Genomic DNA, 22,293 nt, shown 5'->3' on the forward strand with positions numbered 1-22,293 from the left:
GATCAATGATGCTGTTTACTTGAGTATACTGATATATAAGCTGCCACCACTTGTACCAATACATGGCATCACTCATTTCCAGCATGATGGCGCACCTTGTCATGGTACCAAGACTGTTAAGGACTGGCTGCGTTCTGAAAATATCCCGTTACTGGAACCTTGGCCAGGCAACAGTCCAGATCTCAATATTATTGAGAATGTTTGGACTGTATTGAAGCAGAAGATTGCTGCACATAGCCCAAGTTCTGAAGATGACCTCATCAACTGAATTAAACGTGTGCAGGAGATTACGCCGGACTATTGCAAGAAACTGTGTTAATCAATGCCAGGACATATTGAAAATATTCTCAAAAATAAAGGATTTCATTGTAAATACTAAAATATGAATAGACATGCTGTTTAACCTGTATAGTGTGAATAAACATTAGAAATATATGTACTGATTTATAATTTACTACTTGTTTTTCTAAATTTTGTGTTTTTTGTAAAAAATTGCAGTGGTCGCAAACTTTTGTCCATGACTGTATATATATATATATATATATATATATATATATATATATATATATATATATATATATATATATATATATATATATATATATATATATATATATATATTTATGTATATATATCTATATAATTTAATTTATATATATTTATATATATATATATATATATATATACATATATATATATATATATATATATATATATATATATATATATATATATATATATATATATATATATATACATATATATATATATATATATATATATATATATATATATATATATATATATATATATATATATATATATATATATATATATATATATATATATATATATATATATATATGACTCAGAAATAAATGATCAAAATTGATAAAACTTCAATTTATACCAAAAATTAAATATAAGTTAGCTACAGTTGCACAAAAAGTGTTGAACAAATTATAAAAGTCACAATAATTCTTTGTTAAACAAAAAAGAAATTCCTAATGAAAAATTACAGAAAATTGTAATTGTTCAAAAAAAAAGTATTTGTCCAATGAGCAGAAATGTTTATCAAAAGCGTGGTATATAAATGTGTTGTTTCTTCTAAGAATATAACTGATAAACAATATATTGGCTTAACAGAAGTAGAATGGAAAAAAGATTTTCTAATCATAAGCATTCCTTTAAAAACAAAAAATATTCAAAAGACACCAAGCTGCCATAATACAGATGGGAATTGAAAGATAAAAATTGATTTAGATTGATGTTTTTATTTTTGAATTGGTCCATCCTTAAACAGCACCTGCGCATAACAATATTTTCAAAAAATGCCTAGTACAGAAAGTATGCTGCACACACTTGAGGTTTGGTGAGTTACAGAGTAAAAACTGTGACAGTTGATAACAAAAAAAGAATTCGAAATTAAAATTTTTATCGATACTGTTTTAAAAAGGTTCAAGTTTTCTTTATCTAAAATCCCTTCAGAAATTAATTTCAATCCTTTGTAACTCTGTTTGTAAAGAAATAGTGATGAATATTCAAATTTTTATTCTTTCTTCATATGGCTATCCCCCCAAAGATTTGATTATATTATGTCTACAAGAAAAATTTGAAATAATTACACACGCAAACTAAGAATGTTCATGAGGTAAAAAATCAGAATTGATTATCAAATGCTTACATGAAAATAAGTTTCTCTTAAAAACTATAAAAATAAGTGAGATAAAAATATAATATTGAAAGAAAAATATATTTAAATATAGAAAAATATCAAAAAAGCATAAGTAAACAATTCTAAAGAATTCTTTTAATAATACTAATATATATATATATATATATATACACATATATATTAATATATATATATATATATATATATATATATATATATATATATATATATATATATATATATATATATATATATATATATATATATATATATATATAATATATATATATATATTAGTAGAAAATCACTTAACAAAAATTTTTTCCATTTAACACTGTGTTTCATCAACAAAGATTCATCAGAAAGATTTCTGATGAATCTTTGTTGATGAAACACAGTGTTAAATGAAAAATTTTTTGTTAAGTGATTTTCTACTAATATATAATTGCTCTGTTCTTTTAAGAATATTGAGCACTCTATTGTGTAGAATACTTTTTAAAGTTGTTTAAATATATATATATATATATATATATATATATATATATATATATATATATATATATATATATATATATATATATATATATATATATATATATATATATATATATATGTATATATATATATATATATATATATATATATATATATATATATATATATATATATAATATATATATGTATACGTATATATATATATATATATATATATATATATATATATATATATATATATATATATATATATATATATATATATATATATATATATATATATATACATATATGTATATATATATAAAAGTGCAATTAAAAACGTTACAATCGTTTCCTGTTATGACATAACGTTGTTATATCTCATTAAAGGAAACGATAAAAGAACCTAAGGTGGTAGTTCACTGCAAAGAAATCTTTACAGTGAAAAAGTACCATCTTGAATAGAGGAAAACATACATTCTTTGAGTCAAAAGAGAGTGTACAATAGGCTAGGGTGAAAATATACAAAAGTGTGAGTTTCATCACAATAAAACGTACTTATTTGCCAATCCATGTATGCAACCAGAAGCAATTGTAATAAAAAATGCTTTACAGTAAATGCCCCATTTTGACTCTTAAACATCAGACAGGTCCCTAATATTATTTTAAAAAAATTCAAAACTATGTCTTGTTGGGAATGAAACGAAGCGAAATTTTATAAAAATTTCAAAAATTTTAGTATTATTATTAGTCTACATTTTAATGCGTAAAAACGGCCGTTTATTAACATTATTAAAACAATTATTTTTTTTTTCTCGATTTTTAAAATGGTAATAATAATGTATGAAAATAGGTAAAAATAAATAATAATGGTGCTTCCCAATGTCTCATATTACCCTTTTTTCTATTTTTTGTTCATTTGCAGGTAGACGCAACGAAATATTCATCGATAGACCAAACTTTTATTTTCACCCCAGCCCACAGTGATTTAGAAACACTTGAAATTTGACCAAAATACAGTTTTTTGAGTAGCGTTGAATCAGAGAATGATACAAACTCTCTTTAAAAAAAGAATCGGCAGAGAAGCTGATTCTTTTTTTAAAGAGAGTTTGTGTCATTCTATCAGAAACTAAAAAAGTTAGCTGCCCCAACTTGCCCCATTTCGAAATAATGTGGTTTTAAAAAGCTCATTTTATAAAATATTTAGCGACGTAAATGCTAATAGTATTAGCCTAATACGACGTAAATTACCTTTAACTTTTATGTTTTAAGAGTTTTTCCTGACGTTTCTGAACATGGTGTCTTTTGAATATTTTTTGTTTTTAAAGGAATGCTTATGATTAGAAAATCTTTTTTCCATTCTACTTCTGTTAAGCCAATATATTGTTTATCAGTTATATTCTTAGAAGAAACAACACATTTATATACCACGCTTTTGATAAACATTTCTGCTCATTGGACAAATACTTTTTTTTTGAACAATTACAATTTTCTGTAATTTTTCATTAGGAATTTCTTTTTTGTTTAACAAAGAATTATTGTGACTTTTATAATTTGTTCAACACTTTTTGTGCAACTGTAGCTAACTTATATTTAATTTTTGGTATAAATTGAAGTTTTATCAATTTTGATCATTTATTTCTGAGTCATTCTGAGTCTGAGATTTTCTACTAATATATATATATATATATATATATATATATATATATATATATATATATATATATATATATATATATATATTATATATATATATATATATATATATATATATATATATATATATATATATATATATATATATATATATATATATATATATATATATATATATATATATATATATATATATATATATATATATGTATATATATATATATATATATATATATATATATATATATATATATATATATATATATATATATATATATATATATCAAAATGGGGCAAATTGGGGCAGCTAACTTTTTTAGTTTCTTATAGAATGATACAAACTCTCTTTAAAAAAAGAATCAGCTTCGCGAAGGAAGTCTAAGGTAAAAAGTCCTAGCACTATAAAAATCAGTCTAAGCTCGTTACAATTGCATTTTTTAAATGCATTTCTTACAACGTGTATAAATACATATTTCGAATATTTTCATAATTTAAGATAAAGTTTTCTATTATCTTTGTATATATAGAAAATTAAATTGAAAGGTTTTGTATTTAGGGAGAAAATCAAGATTTAAAAATGATAAAATTTTAATGATAAAAAAAAGCTATTTTCGGTCACTTTCAAATATAAATTAACGTTTGAATCTTTTATTTCAGTACTTATTTTTTTTTACCGTTAAAATCATAAGAAACTGTATAAAATAGTTAGTTAATAACATTATTTAAATTGCGCTACTCAAAAAACTGTATTTTGGCTAAATTTTAAGTGTTTCTAAATCACTGTGCAGCCGAATGTATTAGGTATTAAGGTACTTATCAAGAAACTGCCGTCAGTTGGTTATTAGTTACCGTAAAATATCTGGTCTGCAGAATAAACAAATAGATTGTTTAACTGGAAAACACTAAAGGTCTTATTGTGGACTAAAAGCAATCTTGTAAAATTTATTTAAAATGTAAAATGCTTATTAATATTTTATATTTAATAAAATTTAATATAACATAATTGCAGTATATTATGGAATCCTACTGTTAGCTTCAATTTCCAGACCTGAAAAATCTTAAGTTCTAAAATGCTATTTAAGAACTTAAGATTAGAGTGAGGATTCTGCTTGGAGCTAGAATTATTCTAACTATTGCAGATACTATTAAACAATAAAAAATTCCTCGAGGAAATAGAAAAAACAGAACTACTAGAACTTAATTTTTTGTTTACTTTAACTTATTAAGTAGAAAACATTATAATTACAACTTATGAAGTAGAAAACAAATAATTTGAATTAAACCGACTTAAAAAGGTTTAATAAAAGGCTTTGTAAAAGTCTTGGATTCTGCAGTCCCCCCCCCCCCTCCTTTCAAAAAAAAAAGGTCCGACCAATTATCATTTTTATTAAACTTCAATAATAACAATGTTTCAATGTTTTTCAAATGTCATTTTAAGTTTACTCTTCCGGTCTTCAGTGATGCGAAATCATTTATAGCATCATCATATTTCAATGTTTGGGTAAGCACTATTCAAAGAATATTTATGAATAAGCTGTAAAAGATTAAGTGGATTGGCACTTTTTAGATTATCCATTAAAGATTCTGCTTGAAATTTGAAACTTTTCACTTCTAAAATTAATTCATTTTGTATTCAATTTTTTGACGTGTTACTAAAAGGAAAAACTTCTAAAGTGAAAAAAAAAAAGTTAATTACATTTTATGTAACAATTTGATATAAATTGGATATTTTTTTTTTTATTATTATTAATTTTATTAAGGTGCCCCAAGTCCTTACGGTCTTATCACAGAGCACCGCGGATGAGCATTTAATTGGAAGCTTACGCTTCCTTCCTAACCAATGTCGCAAAACTTGCCCAGAAGTGGTGCTTGAACCACGGTTCTTTTGGTTCTGAGGCAAGTGTGCTACCACTGCGCCGCGACTGCTCTAAATACTTAACACAATTACATTATTTTCATAAAATATAATAAAAAATCTTAACTTTTTCTAAACAAAAACTTAAAAGGGAAGTTTACATAAGTACATAGATAAAAAATATCTAAAAATTATTAACATAACAAAAACGCAAAAATTATTTGGATGCAATTTAATGACTTCCACGGTAAAATTGCAAGTTAATTGATGCGATGTCACGTACATTTATTCATACATACATTGTATTTAATTTCTACAACCTGTTTTTAAAATTACCTCCCCCATTTCTATTTGATACAGAAGCTAAAAATGTTCATTGTAACGCAGAAGCAAAAATTACATGTATACAATAAATATTTATATATATATTGAATGAAATAATATAATGATTTGTTAATAGTTTTCTGCCCCGCTAAAAATTTCCACCCTGTGCGACCGCATCTCTTGCACACCCATAACTATGGCTCTAGAATTCTGTATAAAAGAAAAAAATAATTAAAGAAATTTTTATAAAACACATGAAGAAGTAGTTGTATTAAACAAAAATAAATTTTTATTTATACCATTTTATTTAAAACCTAAACTAAAGATTGCCAATGATGAGGTTTTCATAAAAAATTTCCATTTAAGTTTTACTAATTTGCCTTAACTACGTCGAGTTATATTGAATGTTCTAAAACGGACTCGGGTAAAATGAGCAGCCGTGAGCAGCAGTGGTACCCCACTTGCCTCAGAAACATAGGATCCGTTGTTCAAACCTCACCTCTGGGCAAGTCTTTCGACATCGGTTAGGAAGGAGGCGTAAACTTCCAATTAAATGCTCATCCGCGGTGCTCTGTATAAGACCATAAGGGCTTCTTGGGGCACCTAAATAAAAATTTTTAAAAAATGCGAAAATTCTCAACGGCTAAAATGCAGGAATAAAGTGAGCAAAATTTCTCCTACCTCAAACCATTTTGCTGCCCAAAGCCTCAGTCAATGTAGTAGCTCTCCTTTGTATTTTTATGCAACATGCAACTGAAGCCTTTCCACCTCCACCCCTCCCCCAGCCCTTAACATTATTTCTGCACCTCATTACCGCAATATACTCATTTAAAATTTCTGCATTTACGCTTTTTATCTATCCCCTTCAAACACCAGAAACAAAATATCAATGATTTTCCATACTTACAAAAAAAAAATTGTTCAATACTTTAATTCACTGGTTTTAAAACTAGTATTTGTGAATGAGGTATGATCGAGTGGTTTTGGACAAATGTTTGGAGGATGGTTCCGGATAACTTAATCCATTTATACATTAAAAATGAGCAACTTTTTTATATAAATAATAATACATTTACTATAATACACAAACCTATGATGGTAATTTATTTAATTCTAATAAAAAAACCAAAGATTTGAAAAATTTACTTTTAAAGTGTATATTTTCATTAGTAAATAGCTAATGTTTACATTTCTAAATGATGATACTTTCGTTCTCGTTCCCTATATACAAGAAGCAATTTTAAAGGTAATTTTTTTTTTAATGTGTTGATAACGTTCAACTACTTTTTTGTTACTAATTCAATAAATAAATGTTTATACTTTTAATAAAGTCTTTTGACTCTTCGTTTTCTGTACAAGTGTAAAATCTTTTTTTTATAACTATTTTATGATTTATCAGACCGTCATATATTATAATACAATTGAAAATCAAAAATGGTTTTCTATATTTGATGTAAAATATTTTATACAATAAAATTTTAAGCTGTAAAATCGCTAGGTTTTTGGACGTTGACCTTAGCGTGGCTTTTATTAATTTTTATAAATTTCTATAAAAACTTTTACTGGAAATTTATATATCAGTGAAATTTTGAACTTTCTCTCTTTTATAGTATCACAACTAATACCGGTATAGATTATAATGCCAGCAGGAGCTTTCACGAATAACTTTTTTTAATTTAAAAATTTCTTCATACAAATTTTTTTTTGTAGTCCTCGTTGACTTATCAACTTATTGATTCAATCCTTTAAACAAAAGTAACGTAAACTAAATTAAAATTTATCGACAGATTTTAAATTTTGTAAAAAAATATTGAAAATTACAAAAGTTATGACCATGTAAGTTTTCCGAATCCCCCAAAATGATGGGGATGTGAACTTTGTATGGTCATAACATTTGTAATTTACAATATTTTTCAACGAAATTTAAAATCTATCAATAAATTTTAATTTAGTTTACGATAGTAATGTTGAAAATTACAATAAAAAAAAATAAACCAACGAGACAGTAAGTTAATAAAAATGTTGAAAGAAAAAGGGTTGCAAACTATCATCAGTAGTGACCTTAATGATGAATTAAAAAAACTTACACTATGGAAAATTTATGTTTCAAGGAACAAAAATAAAGTTTTATACAATTAATTTGAGTTTGAAAATTATTTTATAGAAGATGTCAAAAAAACTGTCAGGTACTCAAAGAAGAAAATTAGCCAAGGACCAGTGCCAGATTTATTGTAGGGTTTTTTGGTCCAAAGCCTGGGGACCCACTAAATATTGGAGACTCCACATATAAGCGTGCCCCCTCTCCCAGCTCCCTGGTGTCGTCGGCTCTGTTAGGAGACAAACTTTCTGCAACCTACAAAAACAACTAGGATGCATCCTTCTTTGAAATTGAGTTTGTGAAGGTGTTTCTTGATGAAGAATGAATAGACGTAAGCAGAGAAAATTCTGTATGCTCACTTATACACAAGAAAAGTGTTCAGAAAGAGTTACACAATATTGAGATTCTCTGTATTTTCATGATAAAAAACTGCTCGGCGGAAATGGTTTTATAAAACGAATTTGATCAAAAAAAGGCTGCATACCTCAATGCTTTAAGAATGGCTCACTAATCTAACTCTTAAGAGTACTAAAAGTAACATAATGAAAATGAAATTTTCATTATGAAAATTGGATGATATCATCAACGACTTAGCTCACCAAAAAGCAGAGAAAACATTATATTATTTATTCCTGGTAAAAACCTAATACTATTACTATAGAAAGTCAGGCAAACTGACTCTATTCCTATAAAAAGTGTAACACAGTTACTGAGTGCATACTATTTCCTGCATCATTTATTTATTTAATTTTATTGGCAATAAAGTCATGCCATTATTCGAATTACTAGGTTAGTAAATGAATAATTAGTTATACTGAAAAGCAAATGAGCCTTATACCAAATTTTGGTCTAACCGAGGACACTGAGGTAGCACAAATGCTGTGTTAAAATCAAAGTGCCAAAGTTGCAAAGTGTGCCAAAGCTACCACATTTTTTTCTCTCTTCAAGTTCTTCACAACCTTGCGAATCAAACATTTTATGTGGTGAAAACTCCTTAAAAGCATCTAGTGAGATCTCCACTCAGTCTAAATCTTACCGCGAGTATAATTTAGATAATTCGAGTAACCCTCTGTTATGCAATTCAACTTCCTCAGCTAGTTTTGCCACCTGTTCATCAACTTTATCTTTGGATGTTTGTAGCCAAAAATCTCAGGAAACATCAAAGAAAAACAAAGAGCCTAAATGTAATTTAAAGCCTATAATAGTTGAAACAGACAATAGTATCATAATTACAGAAGACGCTTTTCACAGAAGTGACACTTGTTGATTTTTCTCTAATGAATATTCCACTTGGCCGGAACGGCTGGCTGTAAGAGAGAGAGGCTGCATCACACTGCTCATTTTTAGAGGTTTTAAGTTAAAGTTATTTTTATTTCAGATTTTTTTTAACCACTCTTTTAAGCAGGTTGACTTGAAATAGAAACCGTTTAAAACGAATAAAAAACCTTTTTTCATTTTTTGACCATTTTTCTAAATATTTAAAACCTTCAGAAAATGAGGGGGTCCTAAACTTTATGTGGCTGTATCTTTTGAGCGTCAAAATATATTTTGATAAAATTTGAAACCTAATTACAATTTATGTTTGAATTCAAGATAAAGACCAGGGGATGCAGGGGTTATTTTTCAAAGGTATTTAGCAAAAAAATTATCGCTTTAATGAATATTAGCAAAATAATACGTGCAATTATCTTCTTGTCAAAAATCTATTAGGAATGCAACAAGTTTTCTATCTCTACTGACACACACAAAACATGAATAAATCTCCGATAACAAAATCTGACAAATGAAATACCACAAACAGTATTTTAAAAATTATAATATGTTATAAAAATGAAAAAAAAAAAGTATTTTTTCAATTTAAATATATTCCTGAAAATTCTTCTTACAATCTCGTTGAACTGTATTCAACAACCATAGGTCTTACCTTTTCACCGTGATGGACGTTTTTCTCAGACACAACGAACCTTTTTAGTGTCTTGTTTAAGTTTTTATGCACTGCTTCAGATATTTGTTTTGATGTAATACGGAGCAGGATTTTCTGCCTATTGAGATACTCCTTGAGATGGGACTTGATTAAGTGAAACTTCCATTCAAGTAAAATCTTCATTGCGAATATATCATGGCTATATACTTTTAAGTAAAGCATGGACTCCACAAACTTGTCTATTTTGTCTTTCTCGGATGTGTCGAGTTTCATCCCAAAACAGCATTCAGCTACTAAATCAAACAAAATTTAACCAAATATTAACTTGCTGAAAATAATAGTATTAACATATTCGTGTCTCCTAATTTTATTTAGACTGGTGATCTTAAAACTTTGGCACAGTTAGGTCCATCAAAACCACCACCATTATAGCCATGCCTGATAACCGTTTTCTTTTCAAGAAACTCCTTCCGATTTTTATCAATGAAGAGGAGATCAATAATTTTACTAACATGGTGTTCAGAAATATGTTATTCAGGTGGTGGAATTATGTTGATAATTTCTTCAGTCAATTTCTCATCCAACAGACATGGATAAGTAACATATTTATAATATTGCATCTGTATACGAGGTTTGTTATCAAATTGGTATTTTTCGAATTCATCTGCTAGAGATCCGAAAGTCTTTTGAACTCCTTTTTCATCCATCGGCCCATCACAATAGCAACACAAGTATTTTCCACCGTGACCGTTGATTATAGAAAATAACTTATAGGTATTGCTTACTTAAAGTATAAAACATAAATGAAATAAGATACTTACTGATAATCCAACGATGATATTGATCAATTTGAGGTCAGAAGCCAAGGTAAACTTCAATTTATTGAGTTGAAGGAGTTGGAAAAGTGTTTTCAGATTGTGATGATTCTCTTCTACGTTTCAAACTATGTCTAAGATAATCACTTTGTTGACCCCAATGTGTATCTGGTTTCTTGGTTGAAAATCTAATACTAATGGGTCAAACACGTTCATGACAATCTTTAGAGATTGCTGCCCTCCATCAATACCAACTCGTACAATAGAATTATCCATTTTTAAGAAATATCCATTTTTCTGAAGGAACAAACTTCAGTTACAAGCATAGATAGGTCAGTACAATAAACAACATATTTTTCAAAAAAGTTTTTACCGATCTTGAGCTGACATTTTATCACATCGTAAAACCTATTCAATTAGCATGACCTGTTTGTAACTTCAGCATAGGTGTTCTTCTATATTCCAGATCGTCCAACATCTTTTCTTATCTCCTTCATTATTCTTAACACTGTACAATTTGGAAGATTATGGTTTATCTTCAAGTTCGTGATTGTTTCACTTCGTATATGCCTCATAGGTGATTGGTGTCTGTATACTTTAACAGGAAGAGCTTTTCCTCTTGTTGCAAGTTTTATTTTTTACTATCACGAACAAAAGATATTTTTTTTAGTGTACAAGAAACAACTCTGTCAGCGATACTTTGATTCTTTGAAGTAATTAAGGCGTGAAGATTTTGAACAGCATTTTTTTTTTTTTGCTGCAAGGATGTCGAATACCAGGACCAACAATTTGACAGCATTCTAAGCAAAATGAATTTCTGTTTTCGAAAGTAATCTTTTCAGATTCTACGTAGGTGAATTCAGAAAGATTAAGTGTACTACTACTTTTAGTACACTGTCCTTGGCAGCAAATAGCACAATTGCAGTTGTCAACTTTTTGTTTAATTCTTCCCAAATTTTTAACTTGATCACGATCATTTATCCAGGAAGTCTCCACATCTTTATTGATAGCTTTACATTTTTGTTTTAAATTTAAGTTTGTCTTGCAGCTTCCGCATATTCCAGACAGCTGAGAACTTAGGCTCAGACTGAACCCAGGGTCCACAAAGTCTTTGATCAGATGAATCAATGAATCATTCTTCTCCAAAGATAGAAATTTTTTGTCTTTATCAACACAACAGAAATATAACCATCTCCTATTTTCTGAATGAGATCTTGCTTTTCGCAGACTCATTTTGTAAAAAAACGTTTTTATTTAGTATTTTCTGTATTTTTTAAATTTTATAAATCAATACTTTAACAAATTGTTTAATTTAATCAAATTATCAGAAAATTTACGTAATTTATTGAGACTAATTTGTCTAAATTATCGTGTTTATGGCATTAGTTTGATATTAGATCATTCGTAATTATCGTGTTTATGGCATTAGTTTGATATTAGATCATTCGTAATTATCGTGTTTATGGCATTAGTTTGATATTAGATCATTCGTAATTATCGTGTTTATGGCATTAGTTTGATATTAGATCATTCGTAATTAGTTTCTAAATAAAATTAACTTTAATTTCAGGCACAAACCACGTGATTTGCTAACTAGAGTAGAAATACTCTTGAAAAACGCCCCCTGCATCCCCCTGGTTAAGGGAAAGTAATTTTTGAAAAGATACAAAATATTATTTTAAATCCCATAAATAGTAATTAGGCTTCAAATTTTATCAAAATATATTTTGACGCTCAAAAGATACAGCCGCATAAAGTTTAGGACCCCTTCATTTTTTGAAGGTTTTAAATATTTAGAAAAATGGTCAAAAAATAAAAAAAGATGCGGTTTTTAATTCGTTTTCAACGGTTTCTATTTCATGTCAACCTGCTCGAAAGAGTGGTTAAAAAAACCTAAAGTAAAAACAACTTCAACTTAAAACCTCTTTAGAAGTAGTGTTCATCAAAATGGATCCAATACCTTTCCTGAAGAGTGATAAGGATAATCCTTAAACCAGAATACTCCATTTCTCAAATGGATATAAATACAAGGTAACAAGAAATGTTAAACAAGTGAAGAGGAGATGGCTTGTATACTCTCCAGAAATTGATTCAGCTTATTGTCTCCAAAATAATTTTTTTTTGAAGTTTTCAAGTTATAGTCGGGTTTTTTAAGAATGTAGTCAGCTAGTTGGGTATTTGACACATTTGAGTTGTGTGATATTTAGTTTTGAAACTTTTTTTCAGAAAGCAGTCGGTACCTTTAAGGATTCGCCCTCCCCTCACTTTATTCCTAGAATATTTGTCTCTGACAATGTCAGTAATTTAATTTTTCATTTAGAATTACATTGTTTTAACTATTTGATTTCCTTTACTTATTACAATACTTAAATCGAGTTTATCTATATTTATCCTTATGGCAGATTGGTAAGTGGTGTAAGTATTAAAGAATTGGTGTCAGCACAAAAAGCTTATATACGCGACTTTTACTGGAGGGAGGGGAGGGGGTCGCCGCAACCACTTTTATCCCGGCGCCGCCAACCCTAGGAACGGCCCTGATCTTAACCTAATATGGTTATCATAAGCACTTAACTCAAATACTAATAAAAAGATGTTTTTTAAAAATCTTTATTCTTTTTTATATATACGCTATTAAGAAGCAGTTAAAAAATTGTTTAACAGTTTAAAAGATGTTTCACAGGGACCTTATTTGCTATTTAACCTAAAGTTTTTTGGTCATAAAATGTTAAAAAAATTTAAAAATTTGTACAATTGTTTTGATTTTTGTGAAGTTTTAACATTCTAACAGACTCCTTTTAAACTAATATTCGAAATCTCTCATATGAAGTTTCATGATCAGAAGATTTTTTATTTGGGTAAAATACTATTTAAAACATTAACATAAACTGCTGCAGTGGTTTACATAAAACTTTGCCATGACTTACACGATCAATTCTCGAATACCTTTAAGACTCGAGCACCTTTTAATAAACTTGCTACTTGAACAAACTTGTTCAATAAAATAGAAAGCGCCCGATGAGGGACTCGAACCCGCGACCCTCAGATTAAAAGTCTGATGCTCTACCGACTGAGCTAACCGGGCATATAGTTTAAGGTGTTATATATATTAAATATAACTACAATCACAGTTGCTATACAAAATTTTTAATCGATTTATATAGATAAATCGATAAAAAATTTATTGTATAGCTTTCGACACAGTAAACCATCATATACTTTTGAAATAACTAAAAAATGATGGTGTTAAAAAAAAAGTTTGGTTTAAATCATATCTAACTGACAGAAAGCAATTTGCACTTAGAGAATCAAAAAAACCAACTAAATAACTTGTGGAGTATCCCAAGCGTCTTTTTTAGAACCGTTATTTTTTTTTATTTTTTACAAATGACACATATTTAACATTAAAAATACTATCTTATTTGCAGGAGAAAAATACTACCTTATTTATCTCATTTTTCTGTTGCATTAGATATTTAAACTGATTTTTATGTATTTTTTAATGCTGATTTCGATCTAAACTATGTTTTTGTCAGCAAGCTCAAGTTTTTTTGCTATTGTTAGTTTTTCAATTTTTCAAAAATAAGGTTTTTTATAGGGACTTTTATTAAACAATGATGAAAAAAGTAATCTTCTTATTGTTTTATTTTATATCAAATATAGAATATAATGGCTTCTTCAAATTGACATATGTGTAAACACAGTGGCGGCGTTAGGGTAGGGCCTGGTTGGGCGATGGCCCAGGGCGCCGAATATAAAGGGGCGAAACTAATTGGTTATTTTACCCTTTGCCGTTTTTTTAAATGGGGTTAAATTGAGCTAGGGGCGCCGTAGAAATCTCGCCCAGGGCGCTGGTAGTGCTAAAACCGGGACAGTGTAAACATAATCCTATTTCATTCTGTTACATCTGTGGCTGCCATACACTTATCAGAAAAAGATGAAATATTAATAATTTTATAAAACTAGCATTTAATATGTATTTCTATATTAAGCTTGGTGACCAAGATAAAAAGTGGGCATCGCATACTGTGTGGCATATTTGAAAAGAGAGTCTTCAAGACTGGACAAAAGGAAAAAGAGAAAATTTACCTTTTGAAGTTACCCTGGTGAGAAGAAACCATATTGATAACGGCTATTTTTGTCAATACCTCTGGTATTGTAAAAAATTGCTTATCCCAATATTCCTTCTGCTATAAGATCGATTCAACATTCTGAAAAGATTCTAATTGCAGCAGAACTATTAGCCTCTCGATTAAAGGAAAATAACTTTCTTGACAGCTTTACAAAAGTTTTTTAGAAGTCAATTTATTTGTTTTCTATTATGATATTTCAGGTCTCCTACTACAGCTAAGTATTTCTGTATATAACCCAACAAAATGGAGACTTATCAGTAGCTCAAAGCGAAGCCTTGGTAATATTTTCAGTTCTGTACATTCTATTTACTTGTAAGAGACTTACTATGACAATAAAATGGTGCTTGATTAAATATTCAAACACATCTGGACTATTTGTGTAGATCTAAAAATGGTTAACGTTCTCCATGGTCAGCAGAAAAGTTTTACTACTTTTTCATGTCAGGGTTGTGGGATCGTCCAAGGAGGAAGCAACACTGAATACAAAAAGAATGGCCAATTCGCAACATTCTCATGGTGAGCATGCCTAATATTGTGAATGAACCCATTTTTAGTAGAAATAAAACAGTTTTTCCACCACTCCTTCTATAAACTTGGTTTTATGTTTCATTTTACAATTTGAAAAGTACTGAAAACTGAAAATTTTTGCTTTCATTATTTAATTAAAACATTACCAGGTTTGTCATTAGAGAAAAAAAAGTTGGATGCTTGATGGACCACAAATTTGATACCTTATAAATGATGAAAAACTTTTTAAAACAATGAATAGAAAGTAGATAACCAAATAGTTGTAGTTAGTAGATGTTGTAAAAAACTTTCTTAAAAATAACTAGTAAATCAAAAAAAAATTCCCTTTTCAAATCCATGCTTTATGCAAGCAGAATTCTATTGGGCCTAGAAATTCTTTTTTTTTATCTTTTGTAGAAAGAAAAATTACTGTTACGTTTTTAAATTTTTTTTTTTATTAATTCAGTGTTCTTATGGGGAAATACAAATTAAATTTTTGTTAACTTAATTAACTTTTTTTGGTCAAATTTTTCCATTTCCTTGTATTGTCATCGAAAATGATTAAGCGTGAAAAATTTGAGCAAAATTGGTTGAGAAAAAAGCTTTCAAAAATTGATTTCAAATTTTGTGGCACACAAGCATATATATATAGAAAGTAACCTTATATAAAGCATGGAAAAAAAGCTGAAAACTATGCAGATTTAATTGATAAAATGTTAAATGCCTTTAAGGTGGCTCATATAGAAAAAAAACTCATTTTTTTAAAAAAATTTGATTTTTTTTTAATATATCATTCAATGCAAAATTTATCATTCTTCTAGAAAATATTTTGCATAAAATACTTACTACTATTAGTTTAATTTAACATTTTTCATAGGTAAGTTTAATTTTTTAAGATTAAAATTTCTTTTTAGCGGAAAATTTTTAAATAATATTCAAAAATATTTTTGTTAAAAAATTATGTATTTTTATTTTAAAATATGAAATTAATATCTAAATAAAGTCTGTATATTGTACAATATATGCAACTAAATAATGCGGCTTTTAATTTGTCATGTATTATAGTGAGTTGTCATTTATTGTAGAGTTGCACAGCTTGATTCAAGTTTTGGTAGCTATTGATATGTCAAAGCATTTAACTTGTATTTTTTATCAGATTATTGATAATGTCCAGTAAACAGAATTTAAGAAGAAAGAAAAAATGTAAGTTTAAAGGAAATCGGTTTATCAAGTCAAGCAAGGTGACAGAAACTTTAAAATCTTCTTCACTTCGTTATCAAAAATTATCAAAAACTTCAAATGAGACTTCTAAAGAAGATGATGATAATTATTTTTTGTTCGTAAATTTTAAAATTCTTAAAGATCTTATAAGTAGTTTAACATGCACTGTGTGTAATGCACAAAAGCTGAGTTTATCCAATAAATTTGATCTAAGAATGGGTTTTGCAAACAAACTTTTAATAAAATGCTTTTTTTGTAATTGGAGCAATGAATTTTATACATCTCCAACTTGTTCCTGTCCTCAAGATGCATCAATAACTGTTGATGTCTATAATGAAAACAACATTTCCACACAGGGACGCAATCTATTTGAAATTAATGTTCGAAATGTAATTGCTTTTCGAGAAAATGGGAAAGGTCTTGCAGCAATAAAAAGTTTTGCTAGATGCCTCAATATGGAGTCATTATCTGAACCCAGTTATCGAAACATAATCAGTCATTTGTATAAAGCTTACAATAATGTAGCAAGTAATAGCATAGTAAAAGCAGTTGGCGAGATTAAGTTAAACCCTGAAAATAAAGCTCATTTAGGCATCACAACATGTCGTGTTTCAGTAGATGGTTCTTGGCAGAAGAAGGGATTTTCATCCCTTAATGGTTATGTTGCAGCTATAAACCATGGCAAGTGTATTGATATTTATGTAATGACAAAGTATTGCAGGCAGTGTCAAATTTGGAGTAGAAAAAAAGGCTCTGAAGAACACCAAAACTGGCTTTCCAAGCCTAAATGTTCAATTAACCATCAAAGTTCATCGGGTGCAATGGAGTCAACTGGTGCAGTGGAGATTTTTCAGCGGTCAGTTTTGAAAAACAACCTTATTTACAATGAGTACCTTGGTGATGGAGATACATCTTCATACAAAGAAGTATTTGCTTGTAATGTTTATAAAGATTATGGTATTAATCCAATTAAATTAGAATGTGTCGGACATGTGCAAAAGAAATGTGGAAACAGACTTCGAAATCTTCGTAAAAAGTTCAAAGGAACAAAAACTTCTTTGTCTGGTCGCGGTAAGCTAACAGATAAAACAATTAACTCAATGCAAAACTTTTATGGACTTGCCATCCGACAGAATTTAAATAATTTATACGCTATGAAAAAAGCTGTCTTAGCAATTGTTTGGCATTGCTGTGAAACAGATAAAGGGGACAAAGTTCGACATCAGTTTTGTCCACCTGGATCGGCCAGTTGGTGCAAATATAAAAAAGATTTAATTAATGGCACCAGCAATTATAAAAAGAATATAAATTTACCATCATTTTTAGAACTCAGAAGTGACGAGTTGTTATCAAAATGTCTTCATGGACAAACCCAAAATGCCAACGAAGGTTTCAACAATATTGTATGGTCACGTTGTCCGAAAAACACTTTTGTAACAAAAGATGTATTAGAGATTGGTATTAATTCTGCCATAGTTTATTTTAATGATGGAGCAAATGGTGTAAACAATGTAATGGCAGAGTTTGCAATTAATGGATGCAGATTTATGCAAAAAGCTAATATATTACTTAATAAGTTAAGTATTCGATGGTCTGTAAATAAGTGTAATGAGAAGACTAAAAAAAGACGTAAACAATTAAGAACCAAGAAAAAAGGTCTTTCATATAATGCAAACAACAAAGATGTTGCTGAAGTCTATGTTTCTGGTGGTTTTTAAGTTGATGTAATTGTTTAAAATATTTTTTTTTTGTTTTTGTTTTTCGTTTTTCCAAGCTTTTCGTTTTTCCATTTTTTTGCAACTTTAAAACCGGATATCTCGTGATTAAGAAAAGCTTTTTGGCTGAAATTTTCAGTACATGTTCCTTGATCATTAAGATTTCAGATGTACTAAAATAATTAACTAAGAATAATTTTATAACATTTAAAACCCCGAACACCTGTTTTTTTAATGTATAATTTGGTTGTTTTTTTTTATATTGTGTCCAATTTGAGATTTTCTAAATATTTTTCTTTTGTTTTAGTAGAAATGAATGATAATAATATAAAGAAGCTATAAACAAAAAATTATTGAATTTTGAATAAAATTGATCAAGAAACAGTGTTTTGAATTTTTTCAGATTTTCCCCCTTTTAACACTGATTTTGATAAAATTTGTCTTAAATATAATTTACTTAAAGTTTTTTTATCAAATTTTTAGTTTTCTATATTATCAAAAGGAAACTAAAATATATATGAACCGCTGGAATTGCTTTTATTCAAAAAAAAAATTTTTCTATGTGAGCCACCTTAATGATCTTGGATGTAAAATTAGTATAAAACTTCATTATATAAAAAGTCATCTTGACGAGTTTTCTGAATATTTTATACAAGGAGAGCGATTCCATCAAGATTTTAAGACAATTGAAAATTGTTATCAAGGATTTTAGGACAAATACATGACAAATACTATGACAAAACGACTCAGGAAAAGTTTTTAAATGAAAGAGCAACAAACAAAATTTTTTTCTCGAATAAATATTATTTATTAAATAATATTGTCTGCAATGATTTTCTTAACTAAAATTTACATTATTTCGGTTTAGCATCCTTACGCGCTTGCACAAGTTAGATATTTTCAATATAATAAAATATTTTCTCATAAAAATTATATATTCAGCTGTTTTCTATTTTTATTTTAAATTAAAAAAAAACTTTAAATCATTTAAACTATGCTCTAGCATTAAATGAATTCAAATCTGCTTTAGAGAAAAATACTTTATTTACTTTAGGGCAAATCGGCAGTTAAGCGGCGTAAAATAATTTTATTTTTTCGCATGTTGCAATCTCGTGAAGAGACTTGCTCAAAGTGGTGACTTTTTATATAAACATAAAGAATATTTATTGGCTTCAGTACATACATTGACTATCTTATAGCCTGCTGCTACAAGTAAGTGCTGCTACATCGACTGAGGGTTTGGCATGGGGCAGCAATCTTTATTCTTATACTGTTTCAATTGATTATTCTAATGTTTAAAAAACTTCCACTGACAGGAGCGCAAAAGCGAAAAAATAAAATCAGCAGCAGATTTACCTACTTTAGTATAATTAAAATAATTTAGTCAACTATCTAAACTTTGAAAAATAAAAAATTGTTTATTGCAAAAAATCTGTAGCTTGCCATAAAAATCTGATGTCAGATTTGAATTCAGCATATCAAAATTAAGTAAGAGCAAGTGTCAACGTTGATACAATAAATTTTTTGTTGACCTGTGTTATTTCTCTTTTGTCTTCATTTTTTAGATTATTCCGCTTTAACTTTAAATTTATTTTGTTGCTAAAGCTTTTTAGGTCTTTTGTTTTATTTATCACTTATTACGTAATACATTTTTAAAATGTTTAAAAATGACATGTAACGGTGCTCGGTGATAAGGCAAATCGTCTTCTTCTTATTCCGGCTGTTAATTTAATTTCTTTTTATAATTTTCAACAAACGGCAAAATAAATATATAAAAACAATTTATTTTAAATTCCCCCTCTCCCCTCCTCCTTCTTCATCTAAAAAGTAAGTGTGCTTTGTGCGTACTTTTATAATTAATCCTACCTCCCCCCTCCCACAACCACCACCATTATTTTATTGAACGCTTTTTGCAAATCCCCATCCCCTAATCCCTAAAGTACTTCATAGACAACCCTAAAGACCTTGTTATCGGTATAGGATCCCAATTTTGATAAATTGGGGAAACAATTCTTCAATACCAAAAAAGGGTGGCCTATAACTCAACCTAATTTTGAAATTTTGTAAATCGTAGATTTAAATTTTTGTATTTACACCTATTTTAAACATGTACTACTAATTTTCTAACCTACTAAATTGTTGACCTACTAAATTTTCAACCTACTGAATATTTAACCTACTTTATTTTCAGTTTTAAAACTACGCGTTTCCGGTATGTATTTTGTATATTTTGTTGTTGATTTGAATACGAGCCAAATTTGATCAGTCTTGACGCAGTGGTTGAAGTCTTCAGAATCGGGAGGTATAAGGTTCGGTGAATGTTTGGAAAACTTATTGATTGATAATTTAAAAAAAAAAAAAGTTAAAAACACCGACAGATCGGTTGAAATATAATTTGTCTCAAATTGATTGAAAATGAAAGTCTATAAAATAGGTCGAAAAATAAATCGGTTGAAAACAAAAACGTCATAAATTGGTTGAAAATAAAAAAAGACTATAATCGGTTGAAAACAATTTAGGAATCAGTAGGTTATCTAAAAATTAGTCCCACTTTTTGGTAGATGTTCTTTTTGTAGAACAACTTAGTAGGTCGAGATAATTGTTGGTCTAACTTTCTGACGCGCAAAAAAGAATGCGATTGCTAAACGAAAAGTATTGAACAACTCTAAGTTAAATTTAGGAAAAACAAGTCTCGCAAAATTGAAAAATAACTAAAATTTGAAACTGATTTGGTAAACAAGTTTAATTAGCTATTTGATGTGTCCCATGCAGGGCCACATGCAGAGCCACATCAAATAGCTTATTACAACAGTTCAACAAGTTAAAATATTTCTTCAAAACCGAAGGAAAAAAAAAACGTAATAGACACGAAAGCTTTAAAGAACGTGAACAAAAAGGAATGTATCGACATTTCCAGCATTGCAAAAGACCGTAATATATATATATATATATATATATATATATATATATATATATATATATATATATATATATATATATATATATATATATATATATATATATATATATATATATATGTATGTATATATATATATATATGTGTGTATATATTATATATATATATATGTGTATATATTAGGGTAGGCCAAAAACAAAAAATTTTGAAAATTTAACATGTCTGCAAAAAAACCTGATCCTTTTCACATATGAATACAAACTATAAAAAAAATTTGGAAAAAAATATCATTGAGTGCTGCCGAATTTGATTTGATTATTTTCATTTTTAGTCTAAAATATGTCAAAATAAGGATTTTGTAGGAAAGTGAAAAAAGATTAACATTTTTATATCTATAGGAAATATTTGTTGTTTGAGGCTGTTTATTTAATAGGCAACACGTTTTTGAACCTTTTTGGACTTCCCCCATGTATAATTTTGTGTTACTTGTTTATCAACTCCTCCCCCGCTCCCTCTTTTATGCGCTATTATTGTTAAAAAAGATATATCTCTAAGTAATTTTTTGCTAAAAATTTACTGACTCCGCTATAATAAGAATTGTAATTAAAAGGTTTTTCTCACGTCACATTGTAGCTAACCACCTTTTCCATGTGATATTTGGTGACACTTTCAATACCCCTCCCCCATATGGGGAGGGGTTTACCACAATACAAGTAATAACTGCTTTTATAACCCCTTTTTAAATCATATATTGCCTGGATTACAGAAAAGTTATTTTATTTGGAATTTTTTCGGGGTCTAATTAAAAACAGAAAAGCTAATGAAAAAGTAGTTATTATTTATATTCAGCTAAATCAACGAATAATTGCTTCTTATTAAAATTGGCCACAACTTTTCTGTGATTTTCAACCACGTTAAAAACTTCGTTTCGTACAGCCTCGTCCTAAAGATAAGAAATATTATTTATCTATAATTTATT

At 28.1% G+C, this 22,293-nt stretch overlaps 1 protein-coding gene and 1 non-coding gene across 4 annotated transcripts in view; both read right to left on the reverse strand.

Moving 5' to 3' along the window:
- The window catches only part of LOC100208421 (centrosomal AT-AC splicing factor), a 31,151-nt gene extending 28,231 nt beyond the window's left edge, over nucleotides 1-2,920 (reverse strand). For all 3 annotated transcript variants that reach the window (XR_010639132.1, XM_065799981.1, XM_065799980.1), the window contains exon 1: nucleotides 2,711-2,920. The gene's annotated coding sequence lies outside the window, so the exon portion shown is untranslated. The remainder of the gene's footprint in view (nucleotides 1-2,710) is intronic.
- Nucleotides 2,921-13,833: 10,913 nt separating this feature from the next.
- On the reverse strand, nucleotides 13,834-13,906 carry trnak-uuu (transfer RNA lysine (anticodon UUU)). The gene has a single exon. It is a non-coding gene; the product is annotated as a tRNA-Lys (tRNA).
- Nucleotides 13,907-22,293: the final 8,387 nt, after the last annotated feature.

The sequence above is a fragment of the Hydra vulgaris genome, chromosome 06 (assembly GCF_038396675.1).
Source record: "Hydra vulgaris chromosome 06, alternate assembly HydraT2T_AEP".
Lineage (NCBI taxonomy): Eukaryota > Metazoa > Cnidaria > Hydrozoa > Anthoathecata > Hydridae > Hydra > Hydra vulgaris.